Source organism: Dipodomys merriami, unplaced genomic scaffold, assembly GCF_024711535.1.
Source record: "Dipodomys merriami isolate MVZ:Mamm:240054 unplaced genomic scaffold, mDipMer1.0.p SCAF_22, whole genome shotgun sequence".
In the NCBI taxonomy this organism is placed as follows: domain Eukaryota; kingdom Metazoa; phylum Chordata; class Mammalia; order Rodentia; family Heteromyidae; genus Dipodomys; species Dipodomys merriami.
This window is the reverse complement of record NW_027203604.1, coordinates 14,833,729-14,855,000: the sequence shown is the minus strand read 5'-3', so window position 1 is coordinate 14,855,000 and position 21,272 is coordinate 14,833,729. Positions and strand designations below refer to the sequence as shown.

Sequence of the window (21,272 nt, the reverse complement as noted above, 5' to 3'; positions counted from 1 at the left end):
GCTGTAGCTCAAGTTGTAGCGTGCCGGTCTTAAGGGAAAAAGCTCAGGGACAGTGCTCTGGCCCAGAGTTCAAACCCCAGTACTGGTACATGTGCTCACATGCACGTGCCCACACACACACACACACAGCAAATCCCAGCACTTGGAAGGCTGAGGAAGGAGGGTTGAAGCCTTTTTTTTCTTTCTCTCCCACACACAAAGAGAGAAATAAAGTATTTTTTAAGACTACACATATATATATATGAAATATTTGTGCTAATTAATTTTCCCCTGCGTCCAGGGTGGCGGGGTGCTATGTGTGATGCAGGACCCCGCGGGTACAGCTGCAGACTCCCTCCCTGGATGGATTGCAGGAGGGAGACTTGGGGCACGCCGGAACCCAGCCACGCGTGCTGTGAATGTGACTGGCGCTTATTAGAAATAGGGAAATGATGGTGGAAATTGGCTTGTTTGCCTGAAATGAAGGCTGAGATTCCCTGGTCTCTAATGGGCTTACAAATTGGGAGACTGTGGAGGAAGAGACCCCCGTAGGCAAGGCGGGGCACCTGGCCAAGGCTGAGCACAGAGTCTCCCCAAAATAGCAAGAGACGTGAGGTCCTGTCCCCCACTCCACCTGCTAGCACACATCAAGTTGTCCCCCCAGAAATCCCTGGCCCAGACAGCCACTAGACCCCAAATCTCCTTCCCCATATACCCGGGCCACCCTGTCTTGGGGCTTGAACTCAGGGTCTGGGCGCTGTCCACAGCTCCACTTCTGGCTTTTTGGTGGTTCAGTGAAGATAAAGTCTCACAGACCTTCCTGCCCGGGCTGGCTTCAAACTGTGATCTTCAGATCTCTGCCTCCTGAGTAGCCAGGATGACAGGCGTGAGCACCGTCGCCTGGCCTGGACCCTGCCCAGTGGTCTCCAATCATCTCACAGTGGCATGAGAATGGAGGAGGCCCTGTGCAAAGGAGCCACGTGCAGAGCATGCTTTCATGGCACCGCCCTGTGCGGAGCAGGGAGGCGGTGAGGCCCCCGGGACCCACGCTGCTCAGGCACCAGGACAGAGACCCCCTTGTCTCTGACCGAGTCTGATGGGAGTCCTCTTCTTCCCTCTTCTAGATGAATTCTAATCTAGAATTAACTCTCAAGCCTGGTTAAAACCAGACCACGAAACTCCAACAGGGGCTGGATGTCCCCCAGGGGGACAGCTGACAGGTGACAGCCAATCCGCCAGGTGATGGACTCCAAGTCAGTTCAGCACAGCCAGGCAACCGAGGCTGGAGGCTGGCGCCCCCCCCCACTCCCACATCCTCACTGGCCGGTGCCGCAGGGGGTGCCGGGCCCCCGGGGAGCTGGGTCCAGAGCTGGGTGGGGGAGGGTGTCTCATCTCAGGGGTTGGGGTGATTTCTAGGGTCACACTAGGAATCTTTCCCTGAAAGCCCGGCAGCAGCCAAGAGTCCCCCAGTCTCCCCCCCTCCTGCCTCCGCCGTCCTCCTCCAGCCCTGGGTGACGTCACCGCGTTGCCATGGGAACGCGGCCAGCCCAGGAGAGGGCGCAGGTGACTTCACAGGGAGCTGGGAGGGGGGCTGGCCCTGGGTGGGAATGGAAGGTCGGGACCCCGGCCTCCCTCTGGGTCAGGGTGGAACCCATGTCTGCCCCTCCCCCAGGACCAAGGGCTTCACGCCTTGGTTTCCCCTTGGAGGCAGGGAGGGAGCCATGCTGGCCCATCCCCAGTGCTGGCCGGCACTGGCCACATACACACCCCACGCCTGTCCTCCCCTGTCACCTCAGCCCCCCAGAATCATAGCCACGTGGGGGTCCCAGGACACGGCGCCCCGCTTGGAGCTGCTGTGAGGGCCCTGTGCTGGACAGGGCCCCGCATCCTGCCCCCCCCAGCCCTGCAGCAATCCATGACGCCTCCTGCACTGGACAGTGTGGCTGTGGGGTGAGGGTACGCACACCCCCCCTGCTGGAGACACGGTGACCCCTCATTCCCTCCCACCCCGGGCATCCGGGGTCTGCAGGAAGCCAGACACATAAACGCCCTGCACCTCAGCCGTCCAGACCTCAGAACCTACCAGAAAGGGGTGGTTTATGCCTGTTGTCCCAGCCATGCAGGAAGGAGGCTGAGACCCGAGAATCGTGGTTCAAAGCCAGCCTGGGCAGGAAAGTTCATGAGACGCTTACCTCCATTGAACCAACAAGTGAAAAGAAAACTAGAAGAGGAGCTATTGCTCAAGTGGTTGAACACTAGCCTTGAGCAAGAAAACCAAGGGAGAATACTCAGACCCTGACGTCAAGCCCCAGTGCTGGCCCACACCACACACACACACACATACCACACATACACACCACTCACACACACACACCACACATACACACACACACACCACTCACACACACACACACACCACACATACACACACCACTCACACACACACACACCACACATATACACCACACACACACATACACACCACTCATACATGCCACCCGTACACCACACACTACACACCCACACCACCTACACCACACACCCACACCATACACCACACACACCACACACCACATACCATGCACACCACACACACCCACACACACCACACACCACATACCACGCACACCACACACACACCACACACACCACCCTCCAGAGGCAGCTGCAGCTGGGGGGGGCATGCGTGTGTGGGGGCGAAGACCAGGTGTTGATGCCACGCACTTCTCTGGGCTTAGAGCACCGTGGCCATGAGATCATGCTCGTGCCCGCCCCCCCCCACTTCCCAGCTCTCATCCCATGCTGGCGCCCGCCCCCCCTCACCCATACCCCCCCAGCTCTCATCCCATGCTCGCGCCCGCCCCCCCCACTCCTACCCCCGCCCCAAGCAGCAGCTCCAGGGCCAGCAGCTGGCTTGGCAAACTGAACCATAGGCCACCCAGGTCCCAGAAAGGGAGGAGACTGGGGACCCCCGCTCTCCATCTGAGCCACACACCTATTCCTTCTAGACCTTTCTGTGTCCTTGGCTGTCCCTTGGGGACAATTTCTAACTAACAGCTTCTTCCTACAATGGGCACAAGCTTGCACACTGCCAGGGAAGAAACTGAGGCCCGGCATGGAGGAGTTGATTGATTGTCTGAGCTCTCACAGCTAGGGGGGGACGGAGGCCAGGAGGCCGTGACCTGGGGTCAGACTCCCACATTCAGGTGACCCCTTCTCCACCGGCTCAACCCCCCTTCACCCAGCCATGGGCACCGCATGGCAGCCCCACCTGGAGCCAGGTGGCAGGGGCTGCGCGGGTGGGCACAGCAGGTCTGGCTGGGAACGCAGATTCCCGGCCGCTCCTCCCCTCGCCCGGCTGCCTGCCCGAGGTGCCCGGCTGCGCTGCTAAGGACTAATGAGCTGTGAAGGTCCATTTTTCAAAGTTAAACATGGCTCGGGCTGCCAGGCCCAGCCTCCTTTCACCCCGAGTGGGAAGCCGGCCCCCTGGGGAGGCTGGCCTCCACGGGGGCCTCCAGCTCACCCAGCCAGGCCAGCCAGGGGCCCAGCGTAGCTGCAGAGCCAGGGGTGGGCAAGGCCCAGGATCCACCGTAGCTGGTTCCAGAGGCCTGGCATCCCAGGCCAATTCAGACCTCAGAGGTACTGAATCAAACCCTGGCCCCAAGTCACAGGCCAGCAAGCTGGGGAGTGTGGGTGCTAATCCTCTCACAGAAGGAACCACAGGGTCTGTCCTGACAGGCATACAGCAGGCACTCAAGAAATGCTGCCAGGAATAATCTACTCATGCCTTCAAGGCAGAAAGGACCAACCATAGAGCAGGAGAAGACAGACACAATGCCATCATTAAGACAGGTATGGTGACACACACTCATAATCCCAGCCGTCTGGAGGCTGAGACAAGTGGAGCATGAGTTGGGGACAGCCTGGGATACATAGTAAGACCTTGTTTCCAAAAAAAAGAATAGGGGCTGGGAAGGTGGCTCAGTGGTAGAGTGACTGCCTCACATGCATGAGGCCCTGGGTTCCACTCCTCAGCACCACATAAGCAGAAAAAGCCGGAAGTGGCACTGTGGCTCAAGTGGTAGAGCGCTAGCCTTGAGCTGAAGAGCTGAGGGACATCACCCAGGCCCCACAACGGACATAAACAAACAAACAAACAAACAAACAAATAAATAAATGTTCATAGATCCCCAAATATGCACCAACAGCAAAGAAGTAAAGGAAATACTATATAGCACTGAAAATAAGCTGTATCTACAGCACCAACATTGAGGGATCTCACTTATTCGGTTGAACAAAAGCAGGCTGGGTTTTTTGGGGAGAGGGGTTTGGCAGTAGTGGGGCTTGAATTCTTGCACTTGCTGGAAGATGCTCTACTACTTGAGCCAGGTCTCCCGCCCATTTTGCTTTAGTTATTTTTCAAATAGTCTTGTGTTTATGCTTAAGGTGTCCAGGACTGTGATCCTCCTGTTTATGATTCCGGCAAAGCTGGAAAAACAGCGTATACTATCATACCTAGCTTATTAGCTGGTGAGACCCCCTGAACTTTTTTGCCTGGATGGGTCTCAAACGTAAGTCCTCCCAATCTCAGCCTCCAAAGTAACTGGACTATAGGTATGAGCCACTATACCCAACTTAATTTTGTTTTAAATAGAATTGGGGTTTAGTCACAACTTGAGCTTCCTAAGCAGGCACTCTACCACTTGAGCCACATTCACCAAAATGTTTCTTACATGGATTTCACCTTGTGATGCACACTTCACAGAACTGTGTATGTTACTTTTCTCAAGTTTTTAAAAGTCAATACCCTGGAAGTAAGACATCCGTCTCAGGTTGATAGAAAGTCATGACATCTTTGCTCCAAAAACCATCTATAAAACTAACTGCAGCCAGCTACTCAGGAGGCTGAGATCTGAAGATCATGGTTCAAATCCAGTCCGGGCAGTAAAGTCTGTAAGACTTATCTCCAATTAGCTACCAAATAAAGCCAGAAGTGGAGCTGTGGCTCAAGTGGTAAAATGCCAGCCTTGAGCACAAAAAGCTCAGGGACAGCACCCAGGCCCAGAGTTCAAGTCCCAGAACTCACACACACACACACACACACACACACACACACACACACACACACACACACACACACACACACACACACACACACACACACACACACACACACACACACCTCTGACAGCCACAAACTAAAGACAGAAAAACCTTCCAAAAAAACTAGAAAATAGCCAAGCGCTCCTCAACCCATAGAGATGGAACCCCACAGCCAAGAGCATGGTGGGTAAGGAAATGTGGCAAAAAGAGCTGGAGTGGGGGTCAAGTTCAGAGGGTGATGGCTCAAACTGTAGGGGGTTTGGTCCAAGCCTGCCCGGCAAGCATGAAGCCCTGTGCTCAATGCCCATTACTGAAAAAACATGTATAAATACATACATATACATATATATCAAATTTAAAAGTCATAAGAAAAGGTTCAATATGTAAAACTCAATTTTATTCCTATGTACTGGCAACACATAATCTGAAAAGTGATGTTAAGGAAATAATTCCATTCACAGTAGCATTTCAGAAACTGCAATATTTAGGAACAAATTTCACTAGAGACATCCAGTGAGCAAAGATGTGTACACGGAGAATGACACATTGCCAAGAGAAATTAAAGATGTAAATTTTTAAAAAAGACATTCAGGTTCATGGGTTAAAGACCTGAGATCCCAGAACTGGCTTATAAATTAATCACAAGTCTATCAAAATCTCCACAGGCATTTCTGTAGACATGGACAAGCCGGTCCTAAAATCTGATCGCAAAGAAGAGGCAGAATTATCTGAAAAAGAAAAACAGATCTCTGTGTATCAGTCCTCTTTGTAATAACAATAAAATTTTTTTTTAAAAAACAGACTTGGAGGAATTACACTACCTAATTTCAGAGCCACAGTAGTCAAGAGGATATGGTACTAGCATAAAAATAGACAATGGAGCCAGCACTAGTGGGTCCTGCCTATAATCCCAGCTACTCAGGGAGACTGAGGTCTGGAGGATCATGGTTGGAAGCCAGCTTGGACATAAAAAAACATGCATAAGACTCCACCTTCCAGAATAATCAGCAAAAAGTTAGACTTAGGATATGACTCAAGTGGTCGAGCGCCATAGCTGTGAGCAAGCTGGGCCAGTGTGAGGCCCTGAGTTAAGCCCCTATGTTGAAGGGGGAAAAATACCTTAATGGACTAGAAGCAAGACTCCAGGAATAAATGCTTGTTATGGCTCCAAGAAAATTCAATGCAGGAAAGATAAATGTATATAGAAAAATTCACTTAGATTCATATACAATGTAATCATATTAACTAAAACTGGCCAATAAATCTAAGAGTAGAATTTTAAAACTCCTGGAAGAAAGCAGGAAAATCTTTGTGACTTTGGATTAGAAGAAAAAACAAAAACAAAAAAGGATCCAAGCCAGGCTCTGGTGGCTCATGCCTGTAATGCTAGCTACTAGGAGGCTAAGATCTGAGGACTGTGGTTTGAAGCCGGCCTGGGAAGAAAACTCCGTGAGATTGTTATCACTGGAAGTGGTGCTGTGGCTCAAGTGATAGAGTGCTAGCCTTGAGCACATAAAGACTCAAGGACAGCACCCAGGCCCTGAGTCCGAACTGCACCACCTTCCCACCAAAAAAAATCAAGCTGGCATGACTCATATCTATAATTTTAGATACTCAAGAGGCTGAGAACTAGAGGATCATAGCTCAAGGGCAACCTGTGCAGAAGAGTCTGTAAAACTCCATTTCCAATTAACCAGCAAAAAATTGGGCTGGAGTCATGACTCAAGTGGCAGAGCACCAGCCATGAGCAAGGAAGCCCAACAAATGTGAGGCCCTGACAATTCAAGCTCTGGTGCCTGCGTGTGCACAAACACACGCGCGTGCGCACACACACACACAGAACAGAAGGCCAGATGCTGACTCAGATCCAGAATCTACACCAAATTCTCACAGTAATTCTGAATAGTTTTGAAACCCAAATAGCAAGACAAACCCATGAGAAATGGGCAGAGGGTCTGCATGGACAATGCATCAATGGAACAATACATTTTTCTACCAACTAAAAACATCTTCCACCTCATTGATTGCTTAGAATATACGCATTTGCCGCCCTCCCCCAAGCCATACCAGTGCACAGGGGCTCAGAAATCTATCATCATAAGCACAGCCATAGCAAAGGCTGGAAGAGCTGGGGCTGGGGGGGGGGGGACACTAGAACCCCGGGGATGGTTCATGGGCAGTGTGGGACATTGCCTGGCCAATTTGGAAGCCCTAGCAATTGGACAGTTTGTGGTAAACACAAAGATAAACTTAGCCCGTGCTTCGCAAACCACTCTAAGGAAAATCTGCTCAAGAGAAACGAAGGCCTGTGTCCATCCACACAAATTCTAGAGCACTTGTGTCTTGCATGCGTCAGAATGCCCAACTTGGAAAGGATTCCGATGCCCACCCTCCCATTGCTGGCACTGGGATAAATACAATGTGGTATACCCATACAGTGGAATACTATACATCCACAAAATACCAAACATGCTATACATGCAATACAAAGGCAATTCAAGGGGCTGGGAAGGTGGCTCAGTGGTAGAGCACTTGCCTTGCATGTATGAGGCCCTGGGTTCGATTCCTCAGCACCACATAAGCAGAAAGGGCTGGAAGTAGCACTGTGGCTCAAGTGGTAGAGCGCTAGCCTTGAGCTGAAGAGCTGAGGGACAGCACCCAGGCCCAGAGTTCAAACCCCACTACTGAGCGCCCCCCCCAAAAAAAACAGGCAATTAAAAAACCTGCGCTCTTCATTGTCATATGCATGGTCTCTATATGTGGTCTTGTTTATGTGCAATGTTCAGAAGAGGAAAGGCCATGGGCATTGGATACAGATAGATGTCAGTAGGTGGGAAACCACAAGCAGCCCCAAGGATCCTTCGGAGTGTTCAAAAACTGGTTGCAAACCCTGAGTACCCAGCTTTACACTTCCACAAAACCTGCTGCATTGCACACTTACAAGGAGTGTGCACACCCCCGGCCTCCTGCTCCTTAAATTATACGTACTTAACAGAAGAACACACTGGGCCAGGCCAGGCCTTCCGCAGGCCTCGGCTCACGGGCAGCCAGGGATCGTGTTTCACTCCAAGCATCTCCCAAGATCATGGCACAAGCCCAGGGCCATCCTGGCACATGACTGTTTTCACTCAGAATAAGATAATTGGGAAGTCCCTTCCCCAAATCAAACTCAGAATGCTGCCCCTTGGCCAGGCAGGGTAGCTCATGCCTGTAATCCCATCTACTCAGAAGTCAAAGAGATGGGAAGACCGCTGGGTTCAAGATTGGCCTAGGCAAAATGCTAGTGAGAGGCAATCTCTACCACCAAGCCGGGCGTGGACGTGCGCACCTGTATCCCAGGTATTTAAGAAGCAGGGTTTAGCAGGGCGCTGGCAGCCTTTGCCTGTCACCCTAGCCACTCAGGGGGCTGAGATCTGAGGGTTGAGGTTCAAAGCTAGCCTGGCTAGGAAAGTCTGTGAGACTCTTATCTCCAGTTAACCGGTGGTATGGCTCCAGTGATGGATAAGCACCAGCCTTAAGGAAAAAAAACAAAACAAAAAACAAGTAAGAGCATGAAGCCCTGAGTTCAAGGCCTAGGAATGGCACAAAGGGAGGGAGGGAGGAGACAGCAAGTCGGGGAGAGAGGACCCCAGGGTACAGCAAGCAGAGGAGGGAGCCTCTGCCTCTGAGCGTGAGGGGAGGCCCAGCCCCAGGGGCACGGTGGAGGCCAGGAGGGGTCCCGGCTGGGCTTGGAGTCAGCGCTCGCAGCTCTGATTCTCAAGGAAGAAATGAGGCTGGCGTACCCTCTGTCCCCTCCAGGCCTGCCCGCTGGGGCATCCCCGGGTGCTGGGGACACAGTGCCCACAGTTTCCCCAGCCCAGCAGCCCTGTTTTCTGGGACACCAAAAACAGTTGCTCCTTCTCATTCCTTACCGGGCTCTCTTCGTGGACAGAGCTGTGGTTCAGAGGAGTCAGAGTTGGGGGTGTAGGAGCCCTCTCCCCTCTACGTCCCTGGGCCTCATGAAGGCTCATGGGGGGGGGGGCAGGCTACCCCATGGTACAAGGAACTCAGGGCAGCGGTCCTGTCTGGGCAGGGGCTGGCCGAGGATGATGTGTGTATATCCCCAAGGGCTGTGCCAGGGTGCAGGTGGACATCCATCCCAGGGGAACGGCTGTGGGCGGGGGCGTCCTTTGATCCTTTAACACCCCCTCCCCAGACTTGTATGGATTGGGTCAGTGAACACCCTTGATTTGGAATAGGTTTTTTTTTTCTTTCTTTCTTTTATTCTCTTTTTGTTTTTGTGTTTTGGTGATAGTCCTGGGGCTTGAACTCAGGGCCTGGGTGATGTCTCTGAGTTTGTTTGTTTTGCTCAAGGCTAGTGCTCTACCACTTGAGACACGGATCCACTTCCAGCTTTCTGCTGGTTAATTAGAAATGTCTCACAGACTTTCCTGCCCAGGCTGGCGTGAGCCACGGACTCCAGGCCTGAAGGGTTTTTCTAAAAAAAAAAAAAAACAACAAAAAAACCAACAGTGCCTGAAAAGCACAGCCTTCAGATCTATTCTTGCTCGGAGGAAACTTGGTAAGAGACCCAAAGGGAGCTGGCATGCCTGGCACTAGGCCTTCAACCCCCTTCTTTTCCCCAAGGCCCCCAGAACAGAGGATCCCAACCCACACCAACCCGTATACAGCTGCCAGGACCCTGGGCAACTTCCCTGTGCCTTTATTTTATAACCTGAGTCTCTACAGGATTTTCCGCCTCCAACTCAGAAATTGAAGCGTGCAATCTCACTCAGGCCCCACATCACCTACCAGTTCAAGTCTCTGGCTGGTGATTCAGGAGGGCATGTACATGCACACACACATACACATACCTGTGAACACCGCACATATGTGCATGTCCTGTGCTCATTCCCACACAGCCAAGATTTGACATTGGCCTTAAGCTCCTCTTTCAGAGACTGGGGGGTGGGGGGGGCTGTCACTCCACAGATATACCTCAAAACTGTCAATGGGTGTCAGAAGAGAAACGAGATTTGCTTTAGAGAGTCGGCCCTCCGCTGGGCCACGTCCCTAATGGACACAAATGAGAAAATGGGTTTTGCTTTACAGGATAGACATTTTTCTCCGTCGGAACACACAGCTCCTGTTTACTCAGCGATGTCAAAAGCAGGTTTGGTGCCTCTCCATCTTTCCATCACCGGTGTAGTGACCCCAGTTCAAGCTACCAGCCGAGTCTTGCAACACACAGATTCATTCCTGCTCACAGCTTCTTCAGCTACAGCCAGCCCTTGGGGGGGGGGGGGCAGGGGCAGGTTCCCTTTCCCCAACACAGAGAGCTGGCCAGCACTTCAGGGCCTTTCTACCTGCTTTGCCTGCCCCCAGCCACCCCCCATCCTCTTTTCCTGCCTCTACAGCCCCGATGCCAGAGCTGCTGCCGGCCTGAGTGGCAGCCCCACAGGGCATAATCAGCCATGCCAGGAGCCGGGCAAGCGGCACGGCGACTCTGCCTTTTCCCGGCTTGGTTTGACAACTTGTGCTCTGCCTGTCCGCCCCAGCCCTCACAGGATGGAAAGGGGCCCACACTGGGGGGTCCCACATCACAGGCTTTCCTCCCCCCCCCCGCCCCCTCCCACCCCGGGCAGGCCTGAGACCCCGCTCTGCTCCTCCTTGCCTGGGACCCATGTAACTTAGAGATGGGATTGGAGCCCTTGCTGGGGTCACATGGCTGGTGAGAGGCAATGAAGTCAGGGTGCTACCCCCCAGCCTGCAGCTGGGCCCTTCTACAGGCCCTGGATGGTGGAGGACAGAAGTAGCCCTGGCTCAGGAGGAGCCCAGGGACTGGGGTGAGGGGGCCCCACAGAAAACCAAGGTCAGATGCTTCTAGGGAGTCACATTCCCCCATCTCTGAATGGCCCCTGGCAGAGGACTGGTCCCTAGGACATACCAGCTTCATGCGGGGAGTCAGGAGCCATGCCCTCTCTTCCCGGCCTCGCTTGCTCAGTTCCAATGCCCCCTCTTCCCAGACAGGGCCTGGCCCGCACAGCAGGAGACATAGGCGAGACCCTATCTCTAGTCCGGTAGCCACGTGTGGGGTGCTGGCCTTAGGCCCTTCCCCAGCCACTGGGCTGTGGACACACGCGGGGCTGCTGGCTTCTGCAGAGCCCATTGGCATCTGTGAAGACAGCCCTGGGGGGGGGGGGGGGGCGGGGAGGTGGCTTTTAGAAGCCTTTCTCAGCCCCCCCCCCCCCCCGTCAGCCTGGAGTGTCCCCATCTCCATGTGGGAGGTGGGTACGTCGCTGCCTGCCCTCGTCTCTGTGTTTATTCAACTGGCGGAAGTTAATGACTAAGAGCGCCTGAGTTTGATCCTGCTCAAAATAAAACTTGGATCTGTGGGTAAACATGAGGCAGCCTCCGGCCGTCAGTCATCTTCCGGGGTTCCTGGCCAGGGTGTCTCCAGAGTGGGGGAGTGGTGCTGGTGGGGTGAGCCCCCTCCAGCCTGGCTCCCACCCCCACCCCCGCTGCCAAAGGCGCTCAGTTTGTGGGCAGGCACTCCAGAGATGAAGCAAGGAGCCCGGACAGGAGACGCAGACCACAGAAATGGGTTCTGGGGGGAGCACAGACCCGAGCACTGAGAGCAACAGCCAGCCTTGGCAGCCTGCTCTGTGAGGCGAGAACGAGGTGCAGGGGGAATGTGGCTGGATGCTCTTCCAGCTCCCAGCTGGCTTGTGGCAGCTGTATCCTCCAGGCCTCAGTTTCCCCTCTGGTCAAATGGATGATCAGAAGCTCTATGAATCCCAAGTTTCAGTCAGAGCCGCTGCACTGGGCCTCCCAGTCTCCCCACTCCCAGCTCCATTTGGGGAGACTAAGAGTTTTTTGGTAGAGAAGACAGATTCAGTCCTTGCCTCGCCCCCCACCCCCATCTGTCTCTTCCTGTGGCCAGGGGCCGGTCAACTGAGCTGGCGGACAGTGATAGCCACACTCCACACTCATGAGGGGTTCCGCTTAGCGGCTGCCCGAGCCCCTCCCTCAACCCGAAACAGCCGTGCAAGTGGGAGGGGAGACCTGGTCTTGGCCACCAGGAAGCCACAGTTTTCCCATACCACCCACTTTGCCGTCACTCTAGGAAACTCGAGATCTTTCTGGAAAAAGGGACAGAATCAGCTGATGTCCACAGGAAAAGGACCTCTGAGCCCACATGTCTGTTCTGGCCCCAGCTCTAGGTGGCCCTCACCACCCTCCGTGGAAGACACAGCTTGCAGGACCCCCAGCCCCAACTCACTCTCCCGTCGCAATTGGCCCGGATGCCTAAGCTGGCCCCCAACTCTTCCTCCAGCCTCCCCAGCCCAGAGCTTGTCGGAGCTTCAGGAGGAAGAAAGAGATCTGTGGAGCCAGATGCTCAGACAGGACTGTGGAGAGGTGACACGCTGCTGTGGCTGCCACGCCACGTGTGTGTGTGTGTGTGTGTGTGAGCATGTAAGCCTGTGCTGGTACTGAGGCTTGGACTCAGAGCCTCACACTCTCATTTGCATTTTTTATTCAAGACCAGTGCTCTACCACTTGAGCCACACAGCTCTATTTCTGGCTGTTTTCTGGTTAACTGGACATAAGAGTCTCCCTGATTCCTCTGCCCAGGCTGGCTTTGAACCGTGAACCTCAGATCTCGGTCTCGTGAGTAGCTAGGACTACAGGCGTGAGCTGCCAATGCCTGATCCCACTCCATTTTGGACTCACTCCTGGGGCCACCCACCAGTGCATAGTGCAGGGGGAACCAGTGTCCCCAGAAGCCAAGGGGCCCTGCCTGCATACACAGTAGAACCCATTTGGGGAGCCTACTTCCCCCAAGTCCTCCACCAGCATCTCAGACCCTGCTCACTGGGGAGTCTTGAACCACACCTTGCCTAGCATGAGACACTGTTCCCCTATCAAGCCTTGGGAGGGATGATGTCAAAGCCCCCTGTGGTGGGTCCACTGTCAACCAAGACCCACCCAAGGCCAACTGACACCAAGGCTAGGGTGGAGGAAATTCAATCTAGGACAGCACACAAAAGAGGCAGGGCAGTGTCACAGGCAAAGGGGGCAGATGACAAATGGATCCGATGTCCGCCCCGACACCACCATCGGCTCCAAGTTCACGCCCGGAAATTTATGGCCCCATCACCCAGCCCTGGAGATCGGTCTCCTGCCTGTCACTCTGGCATCTTCCATCCTGACACCCTCTCCGGGACATATTTACATACCCTACCCACCATATCCTGCTCGGGGGTGGCCTGTTTGTTTCAACAGAGAAATATGGATGCCCCAGGCCCACGCACAGCTTGCTGCTCAGAAATCTCTCCTGCCAGAGTGCCGAGCTGCTGTGCAGGAGGCAGACAGACTAACAGACCGACAGACAGCCCACAGTGCAGAGGTTTTTGACTGAACTCTATCTATCCAAGAATTCAGGTCCTACTCATTTTCCTCTCTAAGATGAAGGTCCAAAGAGCTGGAGTCCACTGATTTCCAGCTGAGGATTCAAAAGTCACAATCCAAGAGAGATGCAACTCCAAGATCTGCCTCTAGATTTCCCCAGGCCTCTCCCCCCATCTCCCAGTCACCTGTGGGGGGTTTTTTGGGGGGGGCAGATAGAGAAGGGCGCAGTCTCCTCTCAGCCTAAGCTGGGACCCAAGGCACTTTGGAAATTTTCTGTGCTTTCCAAAGGGCGTTCTGAGGGGAAGGGATGGGTGGGCTCTCTCTCTCTCTCTCTCTCTCTCTCTCTCTCTCTCTCTCTCTCTCTCTCTCTCTCCCTCTCCCTCTCTCTCTCTCTCTCTCTCTCTCTCTCATACCCCCTTTCTCCCACCCCACACCCCAGATCTGTGAGGACTGGGGCTCCTGTGAGGTAACCAGCCCTGGCTTTTCAGAGTCACAAACTGCCGGTGTTGGACCTGCTGCATCATGCTAAGGTTCCCAGGGCAGACTAGCCATGGACAGCCAGGGGCTGCCCAGTGCCTGGGAGCAGGAGGGGAGGGCAGGCCCCCACCTTCCCCATCAAGACACCTTATCCCCACCCCCAGTTTGTTTCCAGTGTGTGTGGGGAGGGGACACTGGGAGAGCCGACCACAGCAGTCTGAGCCAGACTCTGAGGGTGAAGATTGTACCCTCCATCATCCGCCAGGTGCCGCGGAGTATGTCCCTCCATTTTGGGTAAACCGAGTCACACAGCCAAGGTGGAACTTTCCAGTCTGTCTCCTGAACGCTTGCTCAATTAAGCATCAGGACCGTGGGACCCAGGAGGCCAAAAGGGGGCCTGGGCAGGCCAGAAAACACAACATTGGTCATAGCTTTAAAGTGACATCAACCCTGCTGGCTCTCGGACTGGGTTGAAACTGGGAAGCTTTTTGAGGCTGGAGGGGGGGCACCTCAAAGAGGGGACCCCTGAGGGGGACAAAATGAAGAGGTTTATCCTTCATACCTGCTTCCAGCTCTGGGCCCTTCCCAAGCTCCTGTCCCCAAGGACTTCCCTGGGAATGCATTCTGCGTTCCCTGACACAGAGGACAAGGTGGGGGGCAGGCGCCGCTGGGCTCGGGCTTGCACCTGCCCCATCCCTGGGACTCGCCCACCCAGGCTGCCCCAGCCCAAGCCTCGAGGAAAGGAAGCCTCTGGGACTTCCGGCTAGTTGTCACTTCCTGAAGAGCTGTCAGCACCACGTCCCCATTTTACAGATGTGGACACTGAGGCTCAGAAATGTCACTTTTCCCAAGGTCACACAGCCCATACCTGCCGGCCGGCGCCAGATTGTATTGTGAGGGGTGAGGAGGACCAAACTCCAGGGCACCCTCCCACCCGCCCCCCTCTCCTAAGCAGAAGCGAGAATGGGGACCCCTGGCCTTTAAATTCCGGATAGGGGAAGCAGGTTCCGAACGCCTCCGTTCCTGGCGGAGAGATGACTACGAGGACCGGGCCGAGTGGGGAGAGGATGGCTCGGGCCCCGTGCCTGGGGCTGGAGCCCCTGATCCCCAGGAGGACGGGGTGCGGATGGTCGGGCCCCCAGACCCGGCGAGGCGGTGCAGAGGAGGGCTGGCGGGCAGAGATGGGGCTCCGGACCAGGGGTCGGAAGAGCCGGGGTTCAGGGTGGACGGCAGCGCGGGGCGGCTCAGGGTGCCGGCGGAAGGGGCGTCTCCGCGGAGGGGACAGGCGCGGTCGTAGGGGCGGCTGCCATCGGGGACCTCCACCCGGCCTGGCTCTGCCCGGCCGGACCAGCACCGGCTCCGCCACGGCTGCCAACTTCCTCCAACTTTGCCCGCTGCGCGGGTACGGCGCGCGGGGCCCCGGGGCGCACCGGGGCCGGGGGGCGCACGCCGGGCGCGCGCGGCGGCCAGAGGCCCGCGCCCTGGCTGGGGTCCCCTCCGCCGTGCCCCGCCGGGGAGCTCCGCGGTCGGACGCCGGGCTCCGCGGGCTGCACACGCTTACCTAAGCCGGCCCGGCTGCCGTTCCGGGGCTGCGATCGCCGCCGCCGCCGCCGCCGCCGTCCTTCAAAGCTCTAACTTCGCTCTCGGATTGAAATTCCTCCTCGGCTTCGCCCATCGATCTGCGCGCGCGCCCCGCCCTCGCCGCGGCCCGGGGGGGGGGGTGGAATCGCTCCCGCCGCCCTCCCTCCCCTCCCCCTCCCCCTCCCCCCTCCGCCCGCCCGCCCGCGCTCTCGCCACCCCCTCTTCCTCCGCTCCGTCCGGCCCGAGCCGCGCGCCCTCCCTTCTCCGCCCCCCCCCACGCCTCCCCGAGCTGGCGCGCTCCTTCTCTCCGCCGGGGCCCCGATCCGAGCTGGGGGTGCGCTGGGGAGCGCAGGGGAAAGGGGGGGGACCCTTGCAGCCCCTTCCGCGCCACGTCGCAGTTGAGAGAGGGCAGCTGGTGCCCGAATGCGCCCCGCACGACCAAGACCCATCACCACCACCACCAAAACCTTGGGCAGGACCCAGGTCTTTCCCACCCGGCCAGCCGGGCCCAGATCCTGGAGGGCTGTGGCGAGGAGGGGCTGTCACCCCCTTCTTCCAGCCCTCCATCACTCACCCCAATCTCTGGGATGGCTTCGGGGTGGGGGGGCTCTCCCCACACTCCTGGCATTCACAACCTGCGGGTGCGGCAGCCCCCACCCCGCGTGGCACAAGCGAGGGAAACTGAGTCAGGAGACGCCCCCAGACTTGCCCCAGCTCACACAGCCCATTCGAAATGGAGCCCAAGGGACCCCGGAGCCTCAAGCCCGAGCCCTCCGGACTTCTCGTTGCTGGCTGGCGGAGCCTGGCAGTGCCCTAGACAAGTCCGGCTGGTCTCCCAACCCACGCCTCTCAGGCAGCTCCGGTCCCCGAGCCGCCCAGCCGGTCCCCGCGGCAGGCGCCCCCTCCCCGCTTCCTGTCCCCCGCCCGCACCCAATTCCCGGCCTCAGTACCCCCGGCACGCTCGGAGCTCTCTTCGCCAGCAGCTGGGCAATTCACAGAGCATACAAAAGAGTTGACTCAATTCAAAGGCAGCAAATCAAGATAAATCCTATAGTGTGCGGGGACGGGCGAGAGACTGTGAATGAACGCCCACAGCACCAGCGAGCCAGCGAGCGAGCGGGTAGGGCCCGGCCCAGCCCCCGGCCCGGCCTGGGCGCCGAGGGTCCGCCAGAAGTGGGAAGGGGGTAATCCTGACAGGCACTTCAGACCACTGGATGAATTTAGGGTTTCGAGGTTGTGTGGCCTCTTCTTGCCAGCTGCAGGGGGGAGGTGCTGGGATAAAAGCCAGTGTGACCCCACACACACACAGACCACCGCACCAAAAGGGTGTGCAAGAACTGAAGACTTGTGTAATGGAACTGTCACCGTTCCTTGACCCGGTGATAGACGCAGGAGAGAGGCCTCTGACTTTGGAGCATCGGAGAAGCCTCTCCTTCCTCTGCCCCATCCTGGACTCTTGTCCCAGCCAGGCCCCAGGCCAAGGGCAGGCCTTTGCTTCATCTACCCAAGACATGGTGGATGCCATCTCTTCTCAGCCTGGACCGGCCAGGCCTGAGGCCAGGACGAGGCGCGGGAGGTGAGGGGCATGGTGCCCTTTCCTTCCCCCAGCTGTGGCAATCCCACCTGGGGCGCGGGGAGTCAGCCCTGGCCCCTGGTCCCTCCTGGAGGGTCATCCGATCTAGCCAGCGCTGAACAGGAAGGGACCCGAGGGCCCAGCCCTCACCATCCGCCTGCCAAAGGCTAAAGCCTTTGAAGAGGTGGCTGCCTCCCGATCAGGCCCGCGGGGATGGGGGGGGGGGGGTCGCGAGGGGCAGACCTGAGCGCTGGCAAAGCCAGTTGGGGGTTCTGAAAGGAGTCCTAGGCTTTGGTGGATGTCACCTGTGTGCCAGGCACTGTGCTGAGCGAGCCTGGACCTGCTTCCCAGAAGCGGGGACTGGAACCCCTTAACGTTGAGTGCAAGCTAGCAGAGGCCGAGGTCCAACAGCCTAAGCCTTTGAAAAGCACTGTCCCACCCCAAGGGGAGAATGTGGCTACTCTGGGTCAGGAGGTCAGAGGGGGAGGATAGGGGTCACTTAGAAGGGTGGATAGGGGCCTCTTAGAGAATCCCGTTCCGAACCTGGGGGGGCGGGGTTGACCAGCAAGGGGTGGGCCGCCCCTCCCCCCAATTGTGCCTCCTCTAACTCCTACAGAGGCTGCACCACCCTCGGCGGCGACCGCGACCCAGTCTCGCGGGCCCTGCCGGGTCGCCCCTCCTCCTCGGATGCGCCGGTAGGCGGCCTACAGATATAAGTCATCAATTCTATCTCAGACGCCGGCGCCACGCGAGAACATCAGTCAGGGACCCGATGGCCACGATCGCGCGCTCCGCCGTCCCCTGCCCTCCCCACGGACCCGATGTCGCGCGCCACGCCACCTGTCCCCTCCCCGTAGACCCGCTCGCGCACTCCAGGCCCCCGTCCCCCCCCCCCCGACGTGACCGCGCGCTCCACGCCCCCTGCCCCACCCCCGGCCAGAGAGGCGGCGAGGCTGCACCAGGGCGCGCGCCCAGCTCTACGATCGCGGGGCCGGCACGCGAGCGCCCGAGGGCGACGGGGTCCGGGAGTTAACCGGAGGGGGCGGGCCCGAAGGCGCCCTGGGGACAGAGATTCCCCAAGCTATCTGGGAGCTGTGTTTCGCAGACCCTGATCCGCGATGGCGTGCCCTGTTCTCCCCTTCCCGGCTCCAGCTCTGAACCGAGCAGCCGGGCGGGGTGGGGGCGGGGCAGCGAGCTCCTCCAGGGCCCCGGGGCGCGAAGGCGAGGCTGGAAAGGGGGGGGGGGACACCGTACGGCGCTTCCTTCTAGCACAAGCAACCTAGCTGCACCCCCAAACCCGACCAGGAGTTTCTGTCCCCCCTCCCCCCGCTCTTCGAAAGCCCCTAGGCCGCCTCCCCATACTCCTTAGATGGGGTCGCAGGAGCGCGTGTACGCGTTACACGCGGGGGGACGCGGATGGGGAGGGAGGGAGGACCCCAGGCTGGTGGTTGCGGGAGATTCCCGCTCATCCCCGACAGGCTGGCTCCAGGAACCTCACACCCATCGGCGAAGGACTCGATCTCGAGCGGGAATGGTGCTCAGACGGTGCAAGTCTCGGCCGGGCCCCTGACGGGGGTGTCCACTGCCCAGACTGTGCAGTTTAGGCAAAGAAAAAGTTTGGGGAGGGGGTGACACCCCGAGGCCCAGAAAGGGCAAGAAGAGAAAGAATCGGCTGAATGGGGGGCTGGGGAGGGGTCCGCTTGGGCTGGGGTCCCGAAGCTGTGCGCAGCCGAGCCCAGCCACGCCGGCTTTCCCACCCCGGGAGGCTGGGGTCACCGGCGCCTATTAATAGCCAGGAGCCGGGCAGAGGCCGGCAGAGCCCGGGCGACCCGGCTGGACTCGGGGTGCGGGTCCCGCGCCTCCCATGCCCGCTGTGGGAAGACCCCACAGTCCCCTCCCACCGATTACCAAACCTGTTTTCAGGTGTATGGGGGGAGCCTCTGGGCCAACTTGGGGTGCCGCGGCTACTCCGGGGCACGCGAGGCGAAAGCACCCTCTCCCCCCCCCCCGCTCGCTGCCAGCCCGCCTTTCGCTCTAAACGCTCCGTAAAGTTTTGGGGTCGCCGTAGCGCCTCCCAACCCAAGGGTGGGGGGTCCCAAACCCCCGCTGGTCCGAGCCCCAGCGTCCGGGAGGGAAGTTTGTCCAGCCGGAGTCGGAGCTGGGAACCGAGTGGGGGGCACCGGGGTGTCGGCGACTCAACCCGGGCACCGACGCCCGGGGCAGGGCTTCGCGAGCCGCGGGGAGCCCCGCACCGTCCCCCGAAGCCACCGGAGAGCCTCGTTCCCCGCCCGCTGCCCCCTCCCCGACCCCCTCCTACCTGGGCGCGGGCCGGGGCTCCGTCCGCGGCGAGCGGGGCGCGCGCACCCAGCTGCCCGGCTTCCTCCTCCTCTTCCTCCCGGGCCCGCCGGCTCCAGACAGCCTCCTCCCCCTCCCGCGCCGCCCGCCCCTCCCGGGCCGCGGGCTGGGCTCGGCCTGCGCCGGGGGAGCCGCCGGGAGCCGCCGGGAGCCGGGCTGCGGCGCTCACTGCGTCAAGCGCCGGGCGAGCGCGGGGCGGCGGCGGGGACCGCGCGCTCGGGGCCTGGGGCCGGCGGGGCGGCGGCGGCGGTGGCGACGACGCCGAGGGTCCGGGGCGGCTCCGGCTCCCGAGCGGGCGCGGGCGCGGCGGCGGCGGCGGCGGCGGCGGCGCGAGGTTGTAGCACATTCTCTCCGAGCGCGAGGAAGGTTTAACGTGGGAGCCCGCGCGGGGAGGGCTGCCCGGAGGAGGGGCGGGGGCCGGAGGGGCGGGAGCCGCGGTCTGGGCGTCGGGGGGCCCGGGGGAGGAGGGTGACCGGAGGTCGGACGGGGAAGGTGAAGAGGGGCCCGCGGGCGGGAGGGGGGTCGGCGTCGCCCCCGCCCCCTGCTCCGCCCCCCTCCGCCCCCGGGGCCCCTCGATCTGCTCTGCGGCCGGAGCCCCGGGATGTCTAGGGGGAGGGACCCTTAGTGGCGAAGGGAGGTGGGTACGTGCGGCGGGCTTGTGCACGCGCGTGAGGACACGACGGTGCACACGCGCGCGCGAGAACGCACACACACGCGCGAGCGCACACACGCGCGCACAGGGCGGCCGCATGAAGTTGACCTGAAGTCAGACCCCGCGAGGGCGCGCGGGCCCCGGCGGGGTGGGCGCTGCGTACGTGCGGGGGGAGGAGGTGGGGGAACGGCGTGGCCAGGCCTGGTGGGGCTCACGGTCCTCGAACACCTGCCCTGCCGCGAGGCCGCTGACCCCTCCCCTCCCCAAACACACCACGGCCCCCCCTCCCTACGCTCGTCCCCGCCCCCAAAGCTGCGAGAAAGTGGGGGCGTGAGATCAGCCTGGCACCTTCCCATCCCGGAAGGCTCCGCTTAGCGGATTCTCCTCCTACCTCCACCCCCTCCCCCTTTCTCCGGAGCTCCGAAGTCTCTTCAAGCCGAGGTGCCCCTGGCATTTTCCTCCCTCCGATCGCCCCCGAGCACTCGCCCAGAGGCCCCCTCGTCTCCCCGGGGCGCCTCCCACTCCCCAGAGCCCCTTCCCCAGCTCGCAGATTTTTGCATTGAGGGGGGGGGAAAAATTCCAAATCCAGCTCAAGGGCGCCCTCGCCGGGCCATGGCTTGCGCGTCGCTCCTGAGCCTCCGCGAGCGGAGCTGCGAAGCCGGGGACGCCCTGCAGCGCAGGCTGCGACCCTCCCGGACCTAGCGCCGCGCCGGGCCGGCCGGGCCGCCCGGAACGGACCCCCGCGAGGGCAGAGCCGGGCGGCCGCACCGCTGCGCGCGCAGGACGCAGCGCCCCGGAGCCGGGGCGACGGAGGCAGCGCGAAGGGGCTTGGCCCGCTGGGTGTCGCCGGTGGAGGAGGCCCCGGGGGCGGCTCCAGCAGCTCGGCCGCACGGCCGGCCTGGGCGCAGCCAGGCTTCAGTGCCAGGCCCTCCGCAGCTCATCAGATTCCTGGTGCGCGTCCGAGCCCCACACGCTCCGCACTGGAGCTGCCTGTGAGGCGGCGAGGAGACCCCCGCTGGGGCCGGCGGGGGGGGGGGGGGAGGGTCGTCTCTCCTTTGGACTCCAGGAAAAGCGAAGCGTGATGAGCGAGACAGGAGCCGCTGCCTGCTGTCCCTGCTTGTCCAAGCCTGGCCGGCCCGAGCGCAGGCCCCACGGCCAGGC

General features: G+C 59.3%; 1 protein-coding gene across 3 annotated transcripts in view; it reads right to left on the bottom strand.

Moving 5' to 3' along the window:
- Elfn1 (extracellular leucine rich repeat and fibronectin type III domain containing 1) overlaps positions 1 to 19,497 on the bottom strand; it is a 41,823-nt gene extending 22,326 nt beyond the window's left edge. The window contains exon 1 of one of the 3 annotated variants that reach the window (XM_070033419.1): positions 19,422 to 19,497. The gene's annotated coding sequence lies outside the window, so the exon portion shown is untranslated. Of the gene's footprint in view, positions 1 to 15,511; positions 15,601 to 16,481; positions 16,530 to 19,421 lie in introns of those variants that run through there. The other 2 variants (XM_070033420.1, XM_070033418.1) reach the window with 2 other exon arrangements.
- Between the last annotated feature and the right edge of the window lie 1,775 nt (positions 19,498 to 21,272).